Source organism: Phoca vitulina, unplaced genomic scaffold (assembly GCF_004348235.1).
Source record: "Phoca vitulina isolate PV1807 unplaced genomic scaffold, GSC_HSeal_1.0 scaffold4, whole genome shotgun sequence".
Classification (NCBI taxonomy): domain Eukaryota; kingdom Metazoa; phylum Chordata; class Mammalia; order Carnivora; family Phocidae; genus Phoca; species Phoca vitulina.
This window is the reverse complement of record NW_022589707.1, coordinates 33,132,155-33,155,712: the sequence shown is the minus strand read 5'-3', so window position 1 is coordinate 33,155,712 and position 23,558 is coordinate 33,132,155. Positions and strand designations below refer to the sequence as shown.

General features: G+C 46.5%; 1 protein-coding gene across 6 annotated transcripts in view; it reads right to left on the bottom strand.

Moving 5' to 3' along the window:
- The window catches only part of ELMO1 (engulfment and cell motility 1), a 514,971-nt gene extending 495,446 nt beyond the window's left edge, over window positions 1-19,525 (bottom strand). For 3 of the 6 annotated variants that reach the window (XM_032401763.1, XM_032401764.1, XM_032401762.1), the window contains exon 1: window positions 19,083-19,253. The gene's annotated coding sequence lies outside the window, so the exon portion shown is untranslated. Of the gene's footprint in view, window positions 1-19,082 lie in introns of all 6 variants that reach the window. The other 3 variants (XM_032401761.1, XM_032401766.1, XM_032401767.1) reach the window with 3 other exon arrangements.
- Between the last annotated feature and the right edge of the window lie 4,033 nt (window positions 19,526-23,558).

Below are 23,558 nucleotides of genomic sequence, written 5' to 3'. Positions count from 1 at the left end.
CATTTTTTAAGATATATTTTGGGCGAAGACTTCTTCAAATTCTGAAGCTATAAGTCACAAAAAGCACATAACAGGATGATGGCATCCAGCCAAGAACAAGAGCACCTGCTGCACGCCCTCCCCCTAGGAAAAGCACATGAGGGAGAACTCTGACACCTCAGATGAAATAACCCCCAGTCACCTCACCCTGCTGGCAGCAACCAACGCTGAAAATGTGTCACAGCTCACTCCAATGTAATACCGCCCTCCCTCAGATGTCAGCGAAACCAAAGCCACTATGAGATGGGGGGAAAAAAAAACCCATAAAGAACACTGCAGACTAGTCATAAATAAAATGACCAAGGCTTCTGTTTTGTAAACATTTTATGGCCTGCAAACATTCAGCCCTTTCATGAGTAGAAACAAGTGTAAGTGGTAGTCTAAAATGTCTTTTCATTCATATCTTTACTTTTAACTGCAATTATTCTAAAGCCCTTTTAATAGCTGTCACTTATGCATTTCCAGGCTGTAGCAAATTACAGTGGGGGAGACGGCTGCTGACAGCTCGCATCTGCAAATGGCACGTTCTCGTATTTCTGCAAGGTCTCTGGTCCCTCCTTCCCGGCACAGCTACCAGGAGTATGAAAGCCTTGCCACAAGGAGCAGAGAAGACTTAGCGGTGCCCCGGGCTGCTGATTAGGAGCCCTTGGCTACTCCAGCCGTGTCTCACAAGACCTCTGTCGACTCTTTCTCCCGCTGAAAAATGGAGAAAAATCAGTTTTCCCATACGCGCTCCAAACACATGTTATCAATATGAAGGATACGTGTTTGGGAAGAGATGTGTGGTGTGTGTGAGTGTGTGTGTGTGTGTGTGTGTGTGTGTGTGTGTGTGTTGGAGGAGGATGGGGACAGTGATTTCATTGGAAAGGAATTAATATTTCAGGTAGCGTTAACATCCTAAACCTCATCCTCTTAGGACACACATCCCAGGGAAAAGAGAACTGGGTCAAAGACACAAAGCAGTCCACAAAAAATAAAATATTTTTGAAGCTAAAATAGTACCTAATAAAAAAATCTGAGTGATCACTTTTGGCACCTGGAAAGTGGTACAGCCTGTCCCCAAAAATTAAAATTGTAGGATACAAAAATAACTCTTCAGAGGAGCTTTCAGAACTCAGGCTAATGAATCCAGTTATGTTGCTTCTTAGTGGTCTTGGCTAAACGGAACACTGGACTCTGGACAGGGATTGGGCCGGACCGGTAAACAACAGAGTATATGCTCAGGGCCCTGTCACATCTGTGTCATCCAAAAGACAATCAGACACCAGAACCTTGCGATGACATTTCTTTTTATAACACTGGTTCCTTTCCAAGTCAATATGTAGCCTAGTGATCAAAACAATCGAATGGGAAGGCGCACTGGAAAGACCCTTAGGAGATATTTTTCAAGCCTTTATGTGTTCAAAAATTCAAAGACTCAACAGATGAAAGCAGAGCAAACACAAATTAATTGCTGTTCAGAAGACGAGCTTTTTACTTTTTAATTAACGTTCTGTCCTTAATCCAAAAGCAGAAGTAAAACATACGATGTACAGTGCTTACGCACCACTGAGGGTGAAGTGTTACCTTTTTCCCCTCAGGCTTTCTTTATCCTCATCCAAATGTTTAAATTTAAGATGCAGTCTTGGCAGTGTGTGTAGTTCAGTGATGCAAATAGTGTGGGATGGCGCCACCCAGAACTCTGTGAGTGGGAGGGCAACCAGGAAATCAACTTCCCTTTTCTCGCTGTGACTCCGTTCTGTCCACGGGAGGATTAGGGCCCACGTACCGTTGCTTGTCTTTTTCAATTGGGGAAGGGAGGAGGTAACGAGAGGCGGATGCCAAATAATATTTTGGGAGTGCTTATATTTGCAAAACACCTGGGTTTAAACTGTCAGTTTCCAACTCGTCCTCTTGTCCTCGCTTCTCTCAGCCATTCCGCAACCATTCTGGGGTCTCGAGGCCACAGGAGGAAAGCAGGAACAGGCAGGTATTTGGGAGCAAGGGTTGACACAGATTAAGAAGTTCAATGGGCAGGGGCACCTAGGTGGATCAGTCGGTTAAGCGTCTGCCTTCTGCTCAGGTCATGATCCCAGGGTCCTAGGTTTGAGCCCCACAGCAGGCTCTCCGCTCAGCGGGGAGTCTGCTTGTCCCTCTCCCTCTGCCTACTGCTCCCCCTGCTTGTGCTCTCTCTCTCTCTCCCTCTCTGTCAAATACATAAATAAAATCTTTAAAAAAAAAAAATTCAATGGGCAGTCCCAAATATGTTGGCAATCCCAAATTCAATGGGCAATCCCAAATAGTGACTTGTTTGAAATGTCCCTGAAATCTCTGCCAGGAGTGCTAACAGGCAGCGAAAGAGGGGCTGCCGTCCAGTTTTACTGCTCTCCCATCGTGCCGTCTGAAAACCCCCCTTCGGGCACATTCTCCGTGCCCGTGAGCAGGGCACAGAGGATGCGATGACGAATGCACTGCTGTCATTACACCCCGAGCCGTCAGGGGAGGCGGAAACGGACACAAGCGCACATTGATGAGTTTACTGCTACGGCCTCCTCCCCTGCAGGAGCAGAGTCCCTCCCCGGGTATCACCATCTCCCTGGCATCGGGTGTTGAAGAATGAGTTAATGAACGAAGTCCACAAATGGGGCCCACAAACAGGCCTCCCCACAGCATCAGGTAAGTCCTAAGAAGGTCACCTGTCCCCGACACACCTTATTTTTCTAAAGAGAGAAAAATAAGACCCAGCAACCAAACTCTGATACTGGAAAACACAGTGAACTTGAAATCTAAATCATAATGCAGAGAACAGGAAATGTGCAATTTTTTTGTAGACATAACCTATTCTAATAAAATGACATTTTTTTTTGACAACAGTTAAAATTGAGCACATAATTCAGAGTCTTCAGCAAACCTGAAGGGGGTCAGAAGCTAGCCAGAAACTGTGCATCCCAGGAGTCTGTTTGCGACTCCTAATTCCCTTCCAACCAACCGATGGGTTTGAACACACAATTCTGGAAAAGAGGTTCAGAAAGCATATACCCTTTCACATCTATTGCACACATGCTGGTGCCGGAGAACTCCACTCCTTGGTGACATTTTTCATTTCACTGCAACAACACATGGGCACCATTTCCATTCATACAGAAGGAAACAGGAGTCAGGAGAACGCAATGAATTTGCCCCCAGCAAGTACACAATGAGCAATTCCAACCTCTATCAGTATGACTGTGAAGCACGTCCGCCTCTGTTGTTCCCGCAAGGCAGTTCTGAGAAATGTCCAAGGGAGCAGGCGGGTTGGCCCTCCAGCCGGTCAGGGGCTCCAAGCACTTTCTAGTGCGGTGAGGTTACCACATAGACAGCAGAGTCAAACACCAATCAGAATACTGGTCTTGGCTAGTTAGTCACAGTGTTTCTAGAAGGGAAGATGGGAAGCCTATAAATTCTTACTTAATCTGTAGAAGCAGAAAAGCTGTAAGTCAACTGGACAAGTGTCTGACCTGAATCATAAAAACAGTCGTGGCCTCTCCATCCATCCCCAAGCTTGAAGCAGTTTAGAGGCCCAGGACCCCTTAAATGAAGGGGAGGCCGGGTCCCCTTGAGGAAGGACCCTGGTAGAATGCCAAAAATGTATACTGTCAATCATTGTCCTACCCTTCCTCCGAAGGGACCTCCAGCCTTTCTTTAGGGGAGATGTGCCTTGGGGAAAAGGAAACCATCAGACCTTTTGGGGATTACTAGACACTGGTTTTGAACTGACACTAATACCAGGAGACCCAAAATGTCACTGGTGACCTACCAGGCAGCGTAGGTGCTTCTGGAATTCAGAGGGTTTTTTGCTCAGGTCTATCTCACAGCCAATCCAGTGGGGCCCGGAGCCCATCTGGTGGTTACTCTCCAGCTCCAGAATGTGTAATTGAAATCGACACACTCAGCAACTGGCAGAATCCCCACGCTGGGGAAGCAAGTCATTGTTTGTTTATTTTATTAAGGGAGAAAGGGGCTGTGGAAGATGAGAACGTGGTTCCAAAGGCCTGAATATGCTCTACTTTCAGAGTGAACTCAGAACACTGAAGTTTGGGGTTTACCGTGAGTGTGCTATTTGGCTTAAAAGAAATGGGCTTGGCTCAGTGCTGGAACATCAGGATTAATCATTCCAGCAATGAAGAGCCCTGACACCTATCAAGTTTCAATTGCTAGCTGAAACCCTTGGTAGCTGCTAGAAAAATAATGCGCAATTATAGCCTAGAAACATAAATTATCAAGGCCACGGTGCTCTCAGATTGTAATAAATGAAATGTGGGTAACCACATGTGTGGTAGGGATCCCAACCCCCAGTGTGTGTCACGAGAGCCTGGTCGCCCACAGGCACTGGAGGGGAAGGAAGAGAGAAGCATACTCTCCAGACTCAACACTGGCTGACCTGTGGATGGAGGCACAAAGGGAGAGAAGCTTCAGGGTTTAAGCCAAGAAATGTTTTCTACATTCTTACAGGTTATGGTCTCTAATACCCATGCCCCACAGGCTTTTTGATGAGTAGGAAAGAATGAGAAGTAGCTACATGAGATATAAATACTTCTGCAGACAGTAATGCAAATGACAAAACATTGGTTTCCTCCTCTGGAAAGTTCATCACATCCAGGGTAGATTCGGGTGCGGTGGAAGGACAGGAAGGCCGAGATCATTGCCACCACAGGATTAGGCATTGCAAAACCGTGGCCGTTTGCTTCCCCACCTCGGACATCTGGTCTGGCCCACGCCTCAATCACAATGACCTCAGGCAGGGCTGGTCTTCAGCAAAACGGAGTACAATGAGAGTTACATCCCTGAACCACGTGTCCTTGGGCTCCTCACTCAGGGACAAAGAAACCATTTTTAAGGGCTCTTCCCAGACTGTAGGACACAGTGCTCATATGCATGGATAATAGTGCTTCTTTCTGGAAACATTCAGTGGGCGTCTGTTATGGGCTCGGCACTGGGAACATGCACCTTTGGGACCTCCCATCTACTTAGCACAGAGAAGGACTCAGTGTGTCCTAGGAGACGATAGAAGGAAATCAAGGAAGGTTCCCAGAGGTGGTGACCACGGAGTCGTGTCATGGAGACCAGAGGGAGATGTGCGTCCAGGGCACTTTACTCTCGGCTCACCCACTGAATTGTCTGATGCCTTTTCTGTGACTTCTTTTCTGCTCATTTCAACCCGACTGCACCTGAGCAGGAATTCTGGGCTCCTCCACTCTCTAGGGAACAGCCGAAAGCAGTTCCCTATTACGGGAACTATGGACTGGTCTCGCCCTGGCGGAACTCCAGAACACAGTCTCCTGCTCTGGAGGGCAGAGGAAGCAAACCCACGGAGGGGCTTCTCATCCCCCTCCTCGGCCGGCCGGCCTTCCCCACCACCTCCGTGCCCCATAACCTCATTTGGGACTTACAGAAAAAGATTCTTATTAAAATGGTGACAAAATGTAAAGTGAAATATCAGAGACACAGAGGGAATAAGTCACAGACCTGAGAAAACAGCTGCATATGAAAGGATTAGGAAATAAATTAGAAGAAACTCAGAGGATTTAGAATCCATTTCAGGTGCACTAGAAGAAAATCCCTCCAGGACGGAGAGAACAGGTCCCAGTTAAAACCCAGCCAGGAACAGAGGCTGCCTCCTCTACTGGTGGCCTCGCAATGTTTTACCTCAGGGTTTATATTCTTTTTTTCACTCCTTAGCACTTTGGGGGATGATGCTTCTCAAAGTGGAGGCGGGACCATTGGCATCAGATCACCTGAGGGACCCAGTGAAATGCAGCTTCTGGGTCCCCAGCAATACTTGGGCATCTAGAAGTCTAAGAACCACAGAACCAGGTACTGTATCATCCTTAAGTAGGGGCAATATCCATGCTAAATCCCTCGGTTCAGCTGCTGTTTAAAATCTGGAGGGGACACTAGTGACTGAATTGATTCTTTGAGAAACTGTTTGATTCTAAAAGCAGTAAGAGTGCGGTCACATTGTGACCAATTTTATTTTTTTAAGATTTTATTTATTTATTTGACAGAGAGAGAGAGAGCACAAGCAGGGGAGGGGCAGGCAGAGGGAGAGGGAGAAGTAGGCTCCCCGCTGAGCAGGGAGCCCGATGCGGGGCTCCATCCCAGGACCCTGGGATCATGACCTGAGCCGAAGGCAGACGCTTAACTGACTCAGCCACCCAGGCGCCCATGTTGTGACCAATTTTAAATCATGTAAGATTTACACACTGAAGCCAGGAAGACCTTTGCAATACTATACATCTGATCACATCACCCCCTCGGGTGAAATACTCCAGTGACTTCCCACTACTCTCCTGATAAAGACCCAGACCCCTGATCCCCACCAGCCCTCCTCCCAGGTCTATTCCAGGCCCGGCGTGCTCCCAGCCCTGGGCACTCTGCTCTTCAGTTCCTTCAACCCCCGCGCCTGCTCATCACATACGTACCAGGCATCTGCACGGACTCCCCTTTCCCCACTGAAGCCCATTCTCTTCCCAGCCCTCTCTGACTACATTAATCCCTTGCCGTAGGCTCTTCCAGCAACAGCACCTTTCTTCCCCAGCCCTGGGCCCAGCTTAACTGTCACATTCCTTTGTGTGATCCTGTGATCAATGTACCTTTCTTCCACTAGTGAGCACCTAAGCAGCCCAAGAAAGCAGCAACAGGTCTGCTATTTTTCATAGGAAGGGGACTCACCATTGCGTATGTGTCCCCTATCACCCCCCCCCATGGTACCTAGCAGGTGCTCAGTACATATCTGTGGATGAACAAATGAATTAAAAAGTATTTTAAAAGGAAATGCTGAAGGCAAAATCAGACCCATGGTAGCCATCAAATACACTCGACCCCTCTCTTAAAAGTTAAGGACTCCAATGTCTCTGGTATCCTGAAGACTAAAGTTCTAGGGTAGTTTCCCTTCCCCTATATAGGATACTCGATACTTTCTTTGGCACTTATCACTTCAAACGCATGGGCCCAACTCTTCATAATGCAATTCCCAGACTCTGAAAGAAGCAATTCTACAACTGCTATTGTGCCATTTCTCTGGGCCTTGCATTGATCTGGTTATGAACAATTACCCTAAAGCTTGTTCGTTGTCTGAAAGATATATTTTGAAATAAAAACAAACCTGGAGATTTGGCTTCTTATATTTTTGTCCCTCTTTATGTGCCTTAACAGTTTCAGCTCCCGGGGTCAATTCTCAGACTGTTTCATGGCACTTTCCCGTGCCAGAATCATTAGCAGCATATTCGATGACTGAAAATGGCCCTAAACAAGTCTGCAACAATCACAATTCCCAGGACAGAGGGACAATGTCTGCTGGGAATGTAAGTGACTCCACCACCACTGCCCTCTTCTTTCTGCCATCTTGCTGACAGTCAGCCCTGGCCCAGGTGACGACCTGGACGGTGTTTGCTCACTTGCTCCTGAAGCAAAGCTCTCATGGCATATTCTTCACCAAGCAGCATGGCCACTCAACACAACGTGCCAACCTAACAGGTTCAACTGAGGCAAAACGAATTTGACAAACTGAGGAGGACTCGGCTGCAGGAGAGTTAGCATTAGGTGTGCTGCAGAAAAGAGCTTTCAGTTTGGATCTGCATGATGCTGGGCAGCCAGCCTCTCTGACGGACAGATATCCTCATCTGTGAAATGGGTACAAGGTAAGTCAATGTGTCTGAATTACTGTGAAACTGATAGTTTGGTCTGAATATAATTCTCCAGTGATTTACTATGAATCTGTTTTTCACTATATAAATCTTCTTAGGTGTCTTCAAACATTTATTTAACACCGGATCCTCTGTAGAGTTACACACCAATCCTAATACATGGCGTAGAGGTATTGCTACTCAGTTGACAATCTAGCCCCTGAACAATCCATACTTATCACCCTTCTTCGGAGAAGAGATAGTGACAGGAAATTTATTTTACACTGGAAATAGTGTGCAATTTGTCAAGTACCAAACAAGATTTGCATATAGTGATTAGATGAGGGACTTTTCACGACTATAGTATTCGGGGGTGGGGGATGGGGGAGAAGCTACACTCTTTTAAAGCACGAGTTTAGAGAAGTAGTTTCTGTTTGGCACAGTTCTCTTGCACACCCATACTTCACAGCAGTTTAATGTCTGTATGGAGGTTGTTGTTTTTTTTTTTCCCATCCACTTCATGAAAGCCATTACCAAGTGACAGGTACATGAGCTACTGCTCAATGAGCTGGTGAGTCTGTGAGCTAGTTGTTACCTTCCTGAAGGCACAGAAAGCAGAAAAGTCACCCAAACAAACTGGCAGGAGCCAGAAAGAATAAACAGAAATGGAAACAGGTGGCTTCTACTTAGGTGGCCATAAAATGAATTGTCCAACCTGAGACACTTTGGAAAGGGAAAGTTAGTACGCTTCATTATGCTGGGCCAACAGAGCTATACTGGGTCTAACACTCAGGACTATAGTCATCCTTTTATTTTTCTGTTTTATCCTCAGAGTATTTTCTAATTGGGTTGATAGGCTCAGATCAAAGAAGAAAGATTAACACTTTACTCCCGCCCACCTGCCAATGAATATTAACAGTCCCCCACTTACTGGAATGTTCCAAATGATTCAAAAAGGGACATTTACCAAGTGTTATTGGAACGACTGAATTTCCTTAGTAGGCAACACAATCACATGAAACCCAGTTCAACTGAATTAAATTCCTGTCAATGGCCCCTTCATGAGTACTCCACTAACTGGGGGTTTCTCACTGGCCTTCCATCCATGCTGGGCAAGTGCAAACAGCTCCCCCCGCCCCCAGAAAGTTGGATTCAAGGAAAGGGAAGGAGCCCCAATTAACAACCTCCATTCTCTCTACACAAGGCAAAATAATAATAAAATAAAACAGCAAAACCCCAGGTTAGTTCCAAGTGAATGGGAGATAGAGACCTATTTACAAGAGCTTTACTTTAGGACCTCAGGTTGCTAACAGGATTCATTATGTCAGTTCTTTTAATTTACAATCGATTGTAATTTTCCCTGACCTGTATTTCAGCAGTCTACCTCTTCGTGTGCTTGAGGAAAAGTTACATAAATCAAACGAACAGTCTAGCAAAAATCTTAGGAGGAATTTCCTGGGCTACTTACAACTCATAAAGAAGATGAAATAATAAATGCATGTCTTTAAAGGATTTTAGCAAGATATTTGAATAAAACACCTGAATAGGAACTAGTGAATTAGTAATAATAACCTCAGTAAATCCAATGCACTGCTTTTTGGGGGGATCCTACTTTCCGATCATTATTCCATTTAATGCCCTCAGCAGCTCCAAGAGGTAGGGACTTAGATTATTTCTATTTGAATGATAAGAAAATTGAGGCTAGGAATAATAATTAACTTACACCAAGTTGGTCAACAGGTAGAGTCAAAAAGATCCTTGAACCCTCACCGACGAGCATGTATATATTTAGCTTTAAACCTCAAAGACTCCTGCTTTTTCCTTCTTCCCAAATCCAATCAGCCACCAAATCTTTTTTTTTTTTTTTTAAAGATTGTATTTATTCATTTGACAGAGAGAGAGAGCACAAGTAGGGGGAACAGCAAGCGGAGAAAGAAGCAGGCTCCCCGCCGAGCAGAGAGCCCGATGCAGGGCTCGATCCCAGGACCCTGGGATCATGACCCGAGCTGAAGGCAAACGCTTAACCAACTGAGCCACCCAGGCTCCCCAAATCTTTTTTTTTTTTTCATCAATGTCAACATCCTTTCTCTTTGACTTGCATCCAGCCAGGGGGTCTCCAGAAGTTGTCTCATTAAAGGAAGAGAATGGTCCACTACTCACACTAGAAGGTAGGGGCAGAGAGACCTGGTTTTTTTTTGTTTTTTTTTGTTTTTTAAAGATTTTATTTATTTATTTGACAGAGAGAAACACAGCGAGAGAGGGAACACAAGCAGGGGGAGTGGGAGAGGGAGAGAAGCAGGCTTCCCGCGGAGCAGGGAGCCCGATGCGGGGCTCGATCCCAGGACCCTGGGATCATGACCTGAGCCGAAGGCAGACGCTTAACGACTGAGCCACCCAGGCGCCCCGAGAGACCTGTTTTTAAGTTGCATTTACACAGCAAGCACCTTGATTTATTTACTTATTCATTTGACCAAGATTGAGTGTTTCTTAGGGTAGGCCCAGAAGGAAGGAACTGACAGCTTCCATCTCTCCTTGTCCTTCCTCCTCACCCTCTAATCTACCTTCCCTGTTGCCCTGGGAGTTAGATTTCTCACTGACTTCCAATTGTGTATTTTCCTTCCCTATTCCTTTCCACTCAATCCAAATGCCCAGCTCCCAGAAGAGTTGACACAAGGCCTCTTCCAGACTTTCTCCTGACTACCCTGATTGCTGTATTCCTTGTTCTTTCTTTTAATGCTCAGCTTTCCAGATCTTTCTCAGTCACTTCATTGTGAACTCTTTCTTCTGTGATCTGCAAACACTCTACATACACTTACATTTATCACACTCCTTTATGACTACCTATTAATGGGTCTGTCTCCCACACAGCCCCCCTTCCCATACTGTCCCATATGAAGTGGATCTTATAATGTGCAGGAAGTGCCCTGACTACAGAACATAAAATGCAATCAAAATGGTTGCTGAATAAATGAATGAATGAATGATGTAAATAATGTATTATGATGGGCGCTGTAAGCCTAGCAATATTTCAATTTGAAAACATTTATATGCATTTTAAGGGTAAGCCACACTTTTTTTTAAAATATACTACAATTAATAAATAAATCTTTATTGTGCTTCTCTTGCATAAACCCAGGCAAATATTTCCCAAAACTCTCGATTAAAGAATGGATGGTAATTGAGAAAATAGTCCTAATGAGTTGAAGTCACTTTCTGGCAGTAGAGTTAAGTCTAAAGAGGACGGAAACATATTCATTTCTGGATAAAGGTTTTGATTTAATGAGATTTGTAGTGACTTGCTATAAATGTGACAAGCACTGGAGAAAATGGGATTTAGGAGCTGATATGATAAGTTTCTTTGTTTTTAAAGACTTTTCATTATTAGGAAAGCTGCATGGAGGTTTGTGTGTGTGTGTGTGTGTGTGTACGTATCTTTCTCTCTCACACATACATACACATATGCTTACTAGTAAGTTTATGAAAGAATCAGTCCCCTTCCCCCAAATCTGAATTTTTGAGTACTCAGTCACTTCCCACAGAGTGGCCCAGTGTTGGACTAACAAGGGCACAGCGTCCACTCTAAAAATGCTATGAAAATGGTGAGGCGGGGCAAGGGGGGAAGGTGGTCAGGAGTCAAGAAAAAACCAGCCTTACTGAGTGTTATTGGAATTCACTCTTCACTCAGCCAAAAATACGCAATCTAACCAAAGTCCTTCCACTAGCTCTACCTCCCAAGCCACATGCCTTTTCAGGGCCATGGGCAAAGCCAGCTGTGGCTCTGTATTTGGATTAAATAGCCTGAAAACAGGGGGGAAAAAAAATATTATTTTGAAATGCATTACGCTTCAAAATTAAGGGTAATTGTGTGTAGCAGCCTGGAAAATATAGCTCATCCAGTACTGCTCAGCCACAGAACCCCACAGCACAAAATGCTGGCTCTCTAAATGCAATTTCAAACTTTAAAAAAAAAAAAAAAGGCACAAAGGGCGGAAGGAAGGGTGGAGGGCTGCTCTAGGGCTGTGACTTAGAAGGCGGCTGCTGGCCTTGGAGAGACAGAGCCGGTATGCCAGCCGGCGGGATTTCTAGGTTGGTTAAGCCAGTAGATGCTGCTCTACCCTGTTCCTGCAGCCAGACACCGAAGGTAAATAAAAGGTCGACAGATAATTACATAAGAAAATAAATGTGGCAAGATTAGGACAGAAATCTAACGGCTAGAGCAGGAAAGGACTTCACAGAGAGACCCACCTGAAAGCTTTTCCCCTGACCAGTACAACGTCCTGGTCACACTAATAGAATATCAATATCTATTACGACCCAACTAGCCAAGGTCCATTGTACAAGCAAAGGGGGAGGCTTTTCACCCTGTTCACTCATTCCCACACAGACACTGCCTTAATCTGGTGACGGAGGCCTCTGAAGGAGCCAAACTGAGCTTCGTGAACTACCTCCCTCATTTCATTTATCATATTCCCATTATGTAGACATTATGGTTAATGCAGCAACCAGTGGCCAGGATTCTAGACCTTGTGTGGAAACTGAAACATAAAATCACTAGCTATAGGTCTCTTCGGCCATAGCACACCAGAAAGAAACACACGGGAAATTCAAACACAGCTGAGCTGGGTTAGGAAGACAATGGTAACACAGGAGGGAAGGAAGCTCCAGAGGAAATCCGAAGATCTAGAAGAAATTAAAGAACGTGTATGAGAATATACCACATTAGGGTCTAAGGATTAGGCAGTAAAGAGAAAACTGGGGTACTTAATATTGCTGTCAAGTCCAGTCTGTCTGACAGCACACCATTAGTCTTAACTTATGCAAGAAAACAAAACAATGGCTGGGGGGGAGGGTGTCGCCTGGGGGGGGGGCGCGCGTTTGCCCCCGAGGGGACCACAGGCATTTTTTGGTTATCAGGACTGGGTGTTGCTACTGGCCTCTTGAGGGTAGAAGCCAAAAAAGCTAAAGTTTCCTACAATGCACCAGCCAGCCCCCTCGACAGAGAATTATCCAGCCCCAAGCGTCAAGAGCGCTGAGGTTGAGGCTGCCTGAAATAAAGGGTCAGCATAGAAGGGGCAATAGCCTGCAAGTAGAAAATGAACACAATCAGGGGCACCTGGGTGGCTCAGTTGGTTAAGCGACTGCCTTCGGCTCAGGTCAAGATCCTGGAGTCCCTGGATCGAGTCCCGCATCGGGCTCCCTGCTCAGCAGGGAGCCTGCTTCTCCCTCTGACCCTCCCCCCTCTCATGTGCTCTCTCTCTCTCATTCTCTCTGTCTCAAATAAATAAATAAAATCTTAAAAAAAAAAAAAAGAAAATGAACACAGTCAGCAGCCTCGGTATCTCCCAAGGGAGAAAGCACCCTGGTTAAAGACTCCAGTCTCTGGTTCCCTTCGTTGGTATTAATCTATGGGCCCAGAGAAATAGCAAAAGTTAAGACTCTGTTATATGTACTCCCTACCCCCTACTTGGTCCCTTCCCACCACCAATTGGTTCCATGCTTTTGCTTTTACCATGACTCATCCACAGAGGGGGGGGGGGGGGAAGTGTTTGCTAAAGAATAAGTGTCTATTCTCCTTGGCAAACACTGTTCTCATTTTTGATTAATGAATTCCATTCTGGCTTATATGCTTCAATATCATGAGCTTAGGTGATGGGCATGCTGTCCCCAAGAAAGGATCCTCTAACTCTCTCAAGGCTAAGAAGTTTAGCTGTGGAGTGAGATACCCAAAGAGAGGCACCAACTCGGCCAAACTCGGCCTCAGTGCAGAAGACACCGCCCTGGGAGCCATGGCAACCCAGGGCATTTCTACCAGCATACAGGTGTGAAGGGCTCCCTGGATGCCCTGCAGCACAGCTCCACACAGGGGTCCTGGCCTCAGACCAGGCTAGTGGAGGAGAATCAACAAGGGCAGAAAATAACCAGTACCGGCATCATGGTGCCTGGGAAAGGAACAGCAGGGGGAAAAGAGTCGGAAAAGCTGGGTGTGGGCTCAGATATACTCTCCAACTATCCCTGTGACATTTCGGTCCTCCAAACCACATCTATAAAACGGGATAATAACACTCTACTGCCTGTTCTCCACCATTTCCAAAGCAGCATTCCAGGAAGAAGGGTGTCAGCTGTCGAGGCAGGAAGGGAAATTTCACATGGATCCTGTGACTTCCAAGATCTCTGGGGCAACGCTCCGTCAGGGCTTACAGAACCATGGTGCCTTCCAACCACTATTCACAACCCACCAGACACACAGCAGTCCTGGAGTCCAGCAAGTAGTAAACGTTTTCTAACTGAGGAAAGTTCTGTTCCCTGAATTAACCATGAGAACTAAAATAGCCAAAACTATAGCCTCAATTCCTAAAATTGAGGTTCCAATAATAATCTTGCTCAGATTCTGGAAACCAGTGTTTGTGGGGGCCTAGAACACTGACTGAGAATCGTCATCTCCTTCTATTTATACATGTGACTAATCTCTCCACTCAGCGCTACACCAGGTTGTTGCTGTGGTTAATTCTGTTTGATGAGCCAGCATTCCTTCTCCCACACAGATTCCTACTGGATACTTCACTGTTACTCCACCTTAGGCCGGTGACAGAACTCTGCTCAAACTGTACCTGCACTTATCCTGGGAAAGTGTGGAAAACACAGTTAACTTAATCCTGGATCCTAACAGTGTTCTTCGGGCTTCAGCGCTGGCTCTCATAAATGAGTTCTAATAGTTAACACTCAGACAACCTAAATCATCGGGGGGATTGCAAACTGCAACCCATGTGTGTAGGATGCACGCAGGGGTGGCTTTGCTGTCCCTGATAACGTGGTGCTAGGCCTAGTCAAAGGTTTTCATGGCAGTCACACTCTGTCGCCTGGATGGTTGGTCTTCAACATCCGTGTTTCGGATAGAGCTAAAGTTCTCATCCTTTCTCTTCCTTGGCTGCTCCGTCCAAAGCCCAAGTCACCTAAAATGTTTTATCTACTTATGTACATGACAGTGGCTGTCCCCAGAAAACGTGACTACTGTCTCTGCAAATGTCCGAAAGTAATTAAAACAGACATATGGAGAATACTGAGTGTAAACAATGAAAAGTTGAGCAGAGTCAAGTTCCAAAGACCTGAAAAGCTTAAAGACCTCCAAAGCTCTAAACTAAAACTTGGCCATAAAAGAGTACATTGCGTCATTTTATTCTTAGTAAGATTAAAGAGTTATTTCGGATGAATCTGCTGCCTCTCCATGTCGCTAGGTGACAAACATACCACCTGGATTTCCAGTTTTGCCAATATGGCGGCATCATGACCTGGCGCACCATCAAGTTCTATCAGCAGCAGCATTTCAAAAGTTAAGTCCATGGCTGATGCTATTACTGCATCTGATTGAACATTTGTAAATAGCAGCTCTTGCAGGAGATTAAACCAACAGCACTTTGTAAGAGGTGGGAGCAGCTAAATATTCCTTAAAGTACGGCCTTGTGAACCACTTTCATCAGAATCCCTAGCAAACTGGTTGAAAATGTAGATTCCTAGCGCCTCCAGAATTATTAAAAGAGACATTTTTTTTTTTTTTTTTACCACATTAAGCAATACATTTGACCTTAAGATTCAGTGTCTGTTTTGTAAAACGCCCTATTTTTCCATTGTACTTTCTTCCACTTCATGTTTTAAACTGCTGGTTTGGACCTGATAAATTGATACTCCAATCTACTCCTGGATTGCAAGCCTAGACTTCAAAAACACCAGACAGACTAGTTGACAAGAAGGAAGCAGAACTGGAGTTGTGTAATTAGCAGCAAACACGTGAGGCTTTGTGATGCAGAGAGCGTTTAGTAATTCCCCACCTTTTCCCAATTCAACAGAATGAAGGTCTGAAAAACCAAGCTACCCACTTGGATGGTTTCAGGCATTAAAAAGTGGTTGCAGGCTTCAGAAACAAACCTTAAGGGTAGGCATTGTCTTAGATCAGGACAGGAAATGCCCTCCATAGGAATGATTAGCTCTAAACTAAACCTTCTTGTTAAGAAAAATGATAAGGTAAGCAAAGTGTGTACTCCATAGAGCCCCTTGGCACGGCCCCAGCCACATCCTCTCTGCAAGGACTTCAAAGCACTCCCTTCCTCCACCTCTCCCCATCCGTTCACACCAAACACTCAAAGGGGGTAAATTACTTTAAAACACTTACGTATTGTCCTATCTCAATACTGTAAGTTCATAAATGCTTATGATTTAGAAGCACTATAAAAGCCTCTCATCTGTTATCTCTCTTATTTTTCTTTTCCTAGACATTTCTCATTTCTCTTCTCCCCTGCATCTGCCACCCAGTTTCTTTCTGCCTCCCTGTCTCTTTCTGCCTCCCTGTCCTTCCTCCCTTACCCCTTCTCCCCCTCTGCCTTCACCTCCATCTTCTGGGAGGCAAGCGGGATAGAGGGGCTATCTCTGACTTCAATCCATGCACAGTAATCCTCTTTTTCCTAGGGGAATATTTCTTTGGCTAAAGCAACACATGTTTTGAAAAGACTTTCTCCAAGGAGTATGATAAACAAATACCAGATCTGAAGTGGTTATGTGCTATCAGTAAGTTGTACTGGTTTTCCACTCTCCCAAGGAATCACCTCTCTCTTCCTTTCTTCAGGCTGAAATTCTGAGTCGGCTCAAGCACAAAAGGGTCTGCAAGAGGAGTGGCTGGGCATGGTGAGAAGGACAAAGGAAAAAAAAAAAAAGCCTGTTACCTGGGTTCACTTGCCACTGATGCTGCAATATTTTCCTGGTATATTTCCCATAATATGCATCTTTTATTCAGTCCATCAGCAAGTATTTATTGAGCACCTATTCTGCTGGGAATCAGTCTAGGTTCTGGACCTAGACACAAGACAAGGTCCCTGCCCTCAAAGAACTTCCATCCTATTGGGGGAAACAGACATAATCAAATAAACAAATGAATATATAATGCCAGGGAGTAATATGTGCTAAGGGGGAAAACTGAGTAACTTAAGAGGACCAGAGAGGGGCTGGTTGCTATTTTACATGAGGTAATCAGGAAAGGCTGCCTGTAAGCTGACAACTAGGTGGAGACCTGAAGTGAGCAAGGCAGTGAGCCATCTGGACTTGTTGGGAAAAGTTCTTTGTGCAAAAGGAGTAACTTGTGCAAAGGCCCTGGGGAGAGAAGTTGGTGAAAAAGAAGAATGGAAGGTGGTCAGAATGGCTGCAATTAAAAGCAAGAGGGGCACCGGGGTAACTCACTTTGTTAACCATCTGTTGGTTTCGGCTCAGGTCATGATCTCAGGGTTGTGGGATGGAGCCCCGCCTTGGGCTCTCCACTCAGTGCGGAGTCTGTTTGAGATTCTCTCGCTCCCTCGCTCTCTCTGCCCCTCCCTCCTGCACTCTCTCTCTCTAAAATAAATAAATAAATCTTAAAAAAAAAAAGGCAGAAAGATAAGACATGGGAGTGGGGGTGGAGATAAGACCATTAATAACACCACCCACCCTGTAGCCCAGTGCCTGCTCCTGGATTCCACAAGACCCAGGCCTGGGCCTGCTTGACAACCTCCTTTGCCCTGATATCTACCAAGCTTCTTCCCCAGTTCCCTTCCCTCCTGACCCATGCACCCCCCTCCCCCCAGGCAGAGTTCCAACACTCCAGGTCATTCCCTCACAATTTCCCAATTAGACAACCAGTCCATCTAATTTAAAAAAGAAAAAAATCTGAGTAATAAATGAAGTAGGAAAAAAGGCAACATTTAACCACAGCCCTCAAGAGAGAGGAAATGTACCATGGTAAAGAGCAGAGGTTCAGAAGGGCAACTCTAAAAAAAAAAAAAAAAAAAAAAAAAGCCTGCCACATGACAGCAGGAGATCTGGGCTTCTGAGGTTCTGTAAACTGGGGGAGGATAATCCTTGAAATAACCTTGAGAAGTAGGTACGGAGAGGCCCTTAATAGTAGCTGCGGCCAGCCTTTCTGATCTAAAAGTGAACCTGAGCGGGTTATGTCCCTCTAGCTCCCAAAGTTAACCCTCAAAGAGTTAATGCATAAGTACAGATCATTAATTACTTTTATTTTATAAACAAACAAACAAAAACCTAAATTCTTCCATTGCCCCACCTCCTCCACCCACCCCCAAGTCAGGGGCAGCGCTAAACTGGGAGCCTGCCGCCTCTGCTTCTTGAGGCAGAAACCCTTGTCTTAGGTTCTCTGAAGTGTTGAATACGAGGAATTAGTGTTAGCAGGACCATGGTGCGAGGCACAGGGCATCACAAAATACGCTCAGTGAGTCCCAGGAGCTGTCCAGAGGCCCCCGGGGCCAGGTCACTGGGGGAGGCCAAGCCCTGCAGCTTTAGGTCAACGCAGGTCCGACCGCCAACAACCTCTGCCCGGAGCTGCCAACTTCAAACGGCCCCCAAGCGGGAGAGGGTCACATGGCGGGAAGTCCCCAGCTCTGGAGCCCCTCGCGGTCACACACACACAAACACACACACACGCACACGCTCACTCGCTCACACGCTCGCCGCCCTCGCGCGCGCCCGCGACACAACACGGACTTCCCAACCCCAAACACACGCGCGCACCCCCGGGCCGGCTGACTTCTGTATTTCCTCTTCCTCAAAGCTGCTCTTGCTATCTCCGCCGCCGCTCGCAGCTCGGATTCCAGGACCCCCAGAGCTCCACTGCCCCCTTCTCGGAAGGCGCGCCGTGTGCCCCCCCCCCCCATGCCGGGATCTCCCATCGAAGCCCCCCTCCCCCGCCGTCGTTCCCGGTCCTAGCCGGGGACCCCAGCAGGTCTCCAGGAGGCGGGTATTTACTGTCTCCCCCGAGGGTCCCAGCCGTCCCAACCGCTCCCTCCCGCCCCTCCGGGCCCTCCATCCCTCTAGCCCATCGCTGTCCCCTCCCAGGAGCGCGCTGGCCGAGGGATTCCCTCCCATCTGCCAGTGCCGGAGAAAAGCCAGAGCCGGAGCCGCCAGTCCCTTCTCCCGCGCAGCCTCTCGGGTCTCCAACCCCCGAATCCCACACTCTCCGGTCCCCAGTCCCCCGGCGCCAGCAGCACTGTCCTCTGGCAGCCCCAACCAGCCGGCCCCGGCCAAATCCTCTCCGCGGGTTCCGGGGCCCGGGGCCCTGCGCTCCATCTCCCGCGCCCGCTCGCTCCGCTCCCACTCCCACACCCGCCGCCCGGCTCTGCCCAGACTTCCCCAACTGCGGAGCGCCCGGGAGCGCCCGCAGCCCTCGCCCCGCAGAGCGCCGCGGCCACCCCCGCTCCAGCCCCGGCGCCCCAAGGGAGGAAACAAAAGTGTCTCCGCGGCGCCCGGAGTCCCCCCCCCCCCACCAGAGCAGGGCGCCTCCTCCGGTGCCCCAGCCCCAGCTCCCTCCCCGGCCGCGCTGAGGTCAGTGAGTCGGGGCGCGGCGCCAGCCCAGGAAACTTTACGAACCTGCCCGGGGTCGCAGGACAGCGGCGGTGGCGGCGCGGATTCTCCGCGACCAGAGCTCTGGCGACCCGTGACGACTGAAAGGGGGCCAGAGGCTCTGTCCCCCAGCTCAGGGCCGCGGCGGTGTGGGTGGCTCTGCCGCTATCCCGTGCCCATCCTCGCCCGCGCACACGCACTTACACTGGGGATCCGCCGGCTGCTGCGCCGCCGGCTGCCGCTGCTCTCACTTCCTCTTCCTTCCTCCTGCTGGCCAGAGACACATTTTGCATCTGCAAGGCATCCCGAGATCAACCGCGAACTCTCCTCCCAAGCGGACGCTGCGGAGTGGCCGCCGCCGCCCCCGGCACCTGCGCCGGGACACGCGTGGTTGGCGCTTTCACCTGCCGCCCGCACGCTGGAGCCTGCCTACTGCACTTTGCCTGCGGGTCGGTGGGGGGGGGGGGGGGGGGTGGGGGAAGGTGCCCTCGACTTTTTGAAGTCCCCCTACTTAAAAAGAAGGAAAATGTCAAACACCGTGCACGCCTCAGATCGGCTATAAATAATATGTGTGCAGAGCATGACTTCTTGGATGAGCTCACACGCGGCGCTTTGCAGGCACTAATTAACTCCGTCACCGTCATAGCGCCACCTCCGGGAGGCCGAGAGCGCGTGGCATCTTTTTATATGCTTTCATTTTTGGCAGCTGGTTTGGAATTTCGAGGGGAAACTTCGGTGGGTTGTTTTAAAGCTACTTTAAAAGGCTGATGTGTTTGTTCTGCCGCTCTGCCTCTACCCTTGAGCAGCGTGGCGAAAGTAACAGAACCCTTCCTCCCTCTTATAGTCAACTATGCATTTACACGGTTTATTTCTGATTGCCGGGGACTCCCTAACTTGGCATAACTTTGCATAAAGCAAGACTTTCTACCCCCAGTTTGGTATTTGGAGTACACGATTTAATGCAACCTACTTCAGTGATTTTCAAAGCAAAAATAAAAAACTAACTCCCAGCATAGCTACCAGGAGGGAAATAACAGTCGTTGGAAGGTTGCAGGAGAAACACCTGTCCTCTCCCAAATCAGAAACATCTACATTGGCTCTGCCGGAAAAGACAAAGGCGGTTACTAATGCATTCCCTCCAAACTGGCAAAGGAGATAAATCTGGAGCAGGGAGGCACTGGAATCTACGGTAGAAAGCAAAACTCCTCTTTAAATTGCAGTCCCACCCCCTCCCCCAAGGAGATTTAAATTTTAACCCTGTGCTGGCTGTTCATTAGCAGCCAAGAGCCCCAAGCAACTCTTGAACACTTTAAATGTGGTTAGTCCTGAGATGTTCTGTAAGTGTAGAATGGACACAGGACTTAGTGTGAAAAACAGAATGTAAAATAGCTTGTTAATAATTTTTATGTTGATGACATCATTTCAACAAATGATAATAGTTTAAGACGTGATGAGTCAGTTGGGTTATTGTATTGGGTTAAAATGTAAATATATATAATTTAAAATATTTTCACTAGTTTCTTTTTACATTTAAAAAAATTTTTTTTTAAGATTCCATTTCTTTAAGTGGTCTCTACACCCAACATGGGGCTCAAACTCACAACCAGGAGATCAAGAGTCCCATGCTCCACCAACTGAGCCAACCAGGCTTTTTACATTTTTAATGTGGCTAATAGAAAAGTGAGATTACACATATGCCTCTCATTAGTGGCTCACATTACTGGCTTATATTTCTCATGAAAAGCCCTGATCTGACCTCTTATTATATGCATAACCTCTAGAGGCAATATTAGTAGCAGGAAGACTTGGGTCCACACCACTATAAGCCAATAACTTAAAACAGCATGATTCCAGAAAAGTAATTTACCTTCTCTATTTCTTCATCTGTAAAATGATGATATAATAACAGTAAACAGGGTAACTATCAAAATGAAGTAATTTAATAAGCAGGCAGTAAATGGAGCCTTTACTAAATGATGCTCTGAGGCACTTGTAATGATAACTAAGAATTTGATCCACACTTTTTAGCTAAGGCATATAAAGATTTTAACTGTAGTGCAGACATCGTGAGCACTCGGTAAATGTTAGCTGTCATAATTGTTCCAAGAGTAAATAGGGAACTCTGTGTCTCCTCTTGCAAAGCAATTAGACAAATCCACCTCCTTGTAACCTTTGGTCCCAGCTCTGCCCTCTGCAGTTAACATGGAGTGAGTCACATCCTTCCTCCAAGAGATAACCTTAGAGATAGATCTTTGAAGACAGACATCGAATCCCATCTAAACATTCTCTCCTGAGGATTCTCGGTTACTCTTAACTCCTTTTCATAACCTATGGTTTCAAATCTCTCTCCTCTTAGCCATCTTTCCCTTGAAGGATGCCAGTCTCGGCTTTTAAAAAAAAATTAGTTGTCACATAAATTAATTAACCATTAAAAACAATTAATACAGCCTGAGGTCTTGTCAGTTCTTTCTCAAATGCATCTATCTCACCGCTGATCCAATGACAAAGCAAAGACTGGAAATTCTTTGCTGTGTTACTGCTAGGCCATGTCTGTGCTTATGGGGTTGGTATCTGGGACCAAAGCCCCTGGTCCACCTTCTGGAAGTCTTTTCAGATTCGATGCAGGCACCCAGTTTCTCCCCACATCCACAGATCAGGTAAGAATACTATGGTTCTGGATGACACCCCACTAATGGGCTCTCTCTGCCATGATGAGGATCAGATTCTTTGGGTTCACTAGTTCCTCTTATTTTTTTTTTCCTTTTCCTTCCCCCCACCCCACCCGCCTTACTTATATTCCACAAATGCTATATAGTGAGACCCTGTTCTTAACCTCCAGTTTTTTTCCTGTTAAGCATTGGGTCTAAGGGTCTCTCTGAAGTTTCTTCTTTAGTCATCCAGATTCTAACTTGTCCATTAACTTTATCTATGGCCTACAGTATTAGGAAATAAAATGCCCCCTTCCTTCTATCTAGAACCTGTATTTCTTTTTTTTTTTTTAATTATTATGTTATGTTAATCACCATACATTACATCATTAGTTTTTGATGTACTGTTCCATGATTCATTGTTTGTGTATAACACCCAGTGCTCCATTCAATACGTGCCCTCTTTAATACCCATCACCGGGCTAACCCATCCCCCCATCCCCTCCACTCTAGAACCCCCAGTTTGTCTCTCAGAGTCCATAGTCTCTCATGGTTCGTCTCCCCCTCTGATTCCCCCCCTTCAGCAGGAAGAATGAAGGGGGGGAAATAGAACCTGTATTTCTAATCACTCTTCCTAATAAGGGGCAGGGTCCCGGCAAACCCTCTTAGAGAATAGCTCACAATCTGGATTTGTCCATTTCTTATGGTGTCATTTCACTTCACCCTTTATCCTTTGTGCTTTTTCCATAGGAGTTGAGCTTCAGGATCATTTTTGGTAGAGTGATATGGGCACTCGACACTGCATCACACTGGTATATGCATCGCCAGTCTGCGCCCCTCGTGGTGGTACTAACTTTAACCACTTGGGAAGTGTCACCACAACTAGATCACTCCAGTGAAAAAGTGCATTTTCCCTTTACAATTAATAAGAAATCTGTCCTAGTGGGGTACCTGGGTGGCACAGTTGGTTGGGCTTCTGACTCTTGGTTTCGGCTCAGGTGGTGATCTCAGGGTCATGGGATCGAGCCCCACATCGGGCTCCGTGTTCAGCACGGAGTCTACTTGAGATTCTCTCTCCCTCCCCCTCTGACACTCCCACTTGAAAGCGTGCTCTCTCTCTCTCTCTCTCTCTCTCATTCTTTCTCTCTCTCTCTCTCTCTCAAATAAATAAATAAATAAATCTTTTTAAAAAAAGGAAATGTGTGGGGATACTTTGCACTACGTGAATATCCTATTCCACAACGTTCTTTTACCCAGTGGTTTTAGCATCTTCTGACAATTCTCCCCACTTACAGTTTGATTCCAGCTTGCTTCCTATTTACTTTAGTTTATTTCCCCAGTTCTGAATTCCAGTAACCATATCTTACTTCTCTCCCACCTCCAGGCCCCCTGGAATTGCCACCCTCCCCTCCACTCTCACCTGGCTTTGGACCTGTTTTTATGTTCTCTTTTAGCATGAACTCCTATCTCCAATCCTATTGTCTTTCATTGTTTTTGCTCCAGTCTTTCTCCCTACAACCAGGAAAGTACTGTGTCCTTCAAGGGTGGGAGGATTTGGGGATATATATTGGGCTAAAAGATCTTATTTCCATCTGGGCATGCCATTTGCTATATCAGCACTACATACTTTTTGGAAGAATGGAGAGGGCTCCTAGCAGGGAATTGGTAGAAAATATCACAGTGTATTTTGTCATGAAAGAATCCCAAGAAAAACAAATAAATTGTTCCTTGTTTGCTTTCTGCTATTGGAGATAATTTCAACTTCATGTCTTACCAATTAGTGGACTCAAGAGAATTTTGCTGTCAATTTTCCTGCAGAATTTCCACACCTGCAGGCTCCATGCTCTTTCCTTCT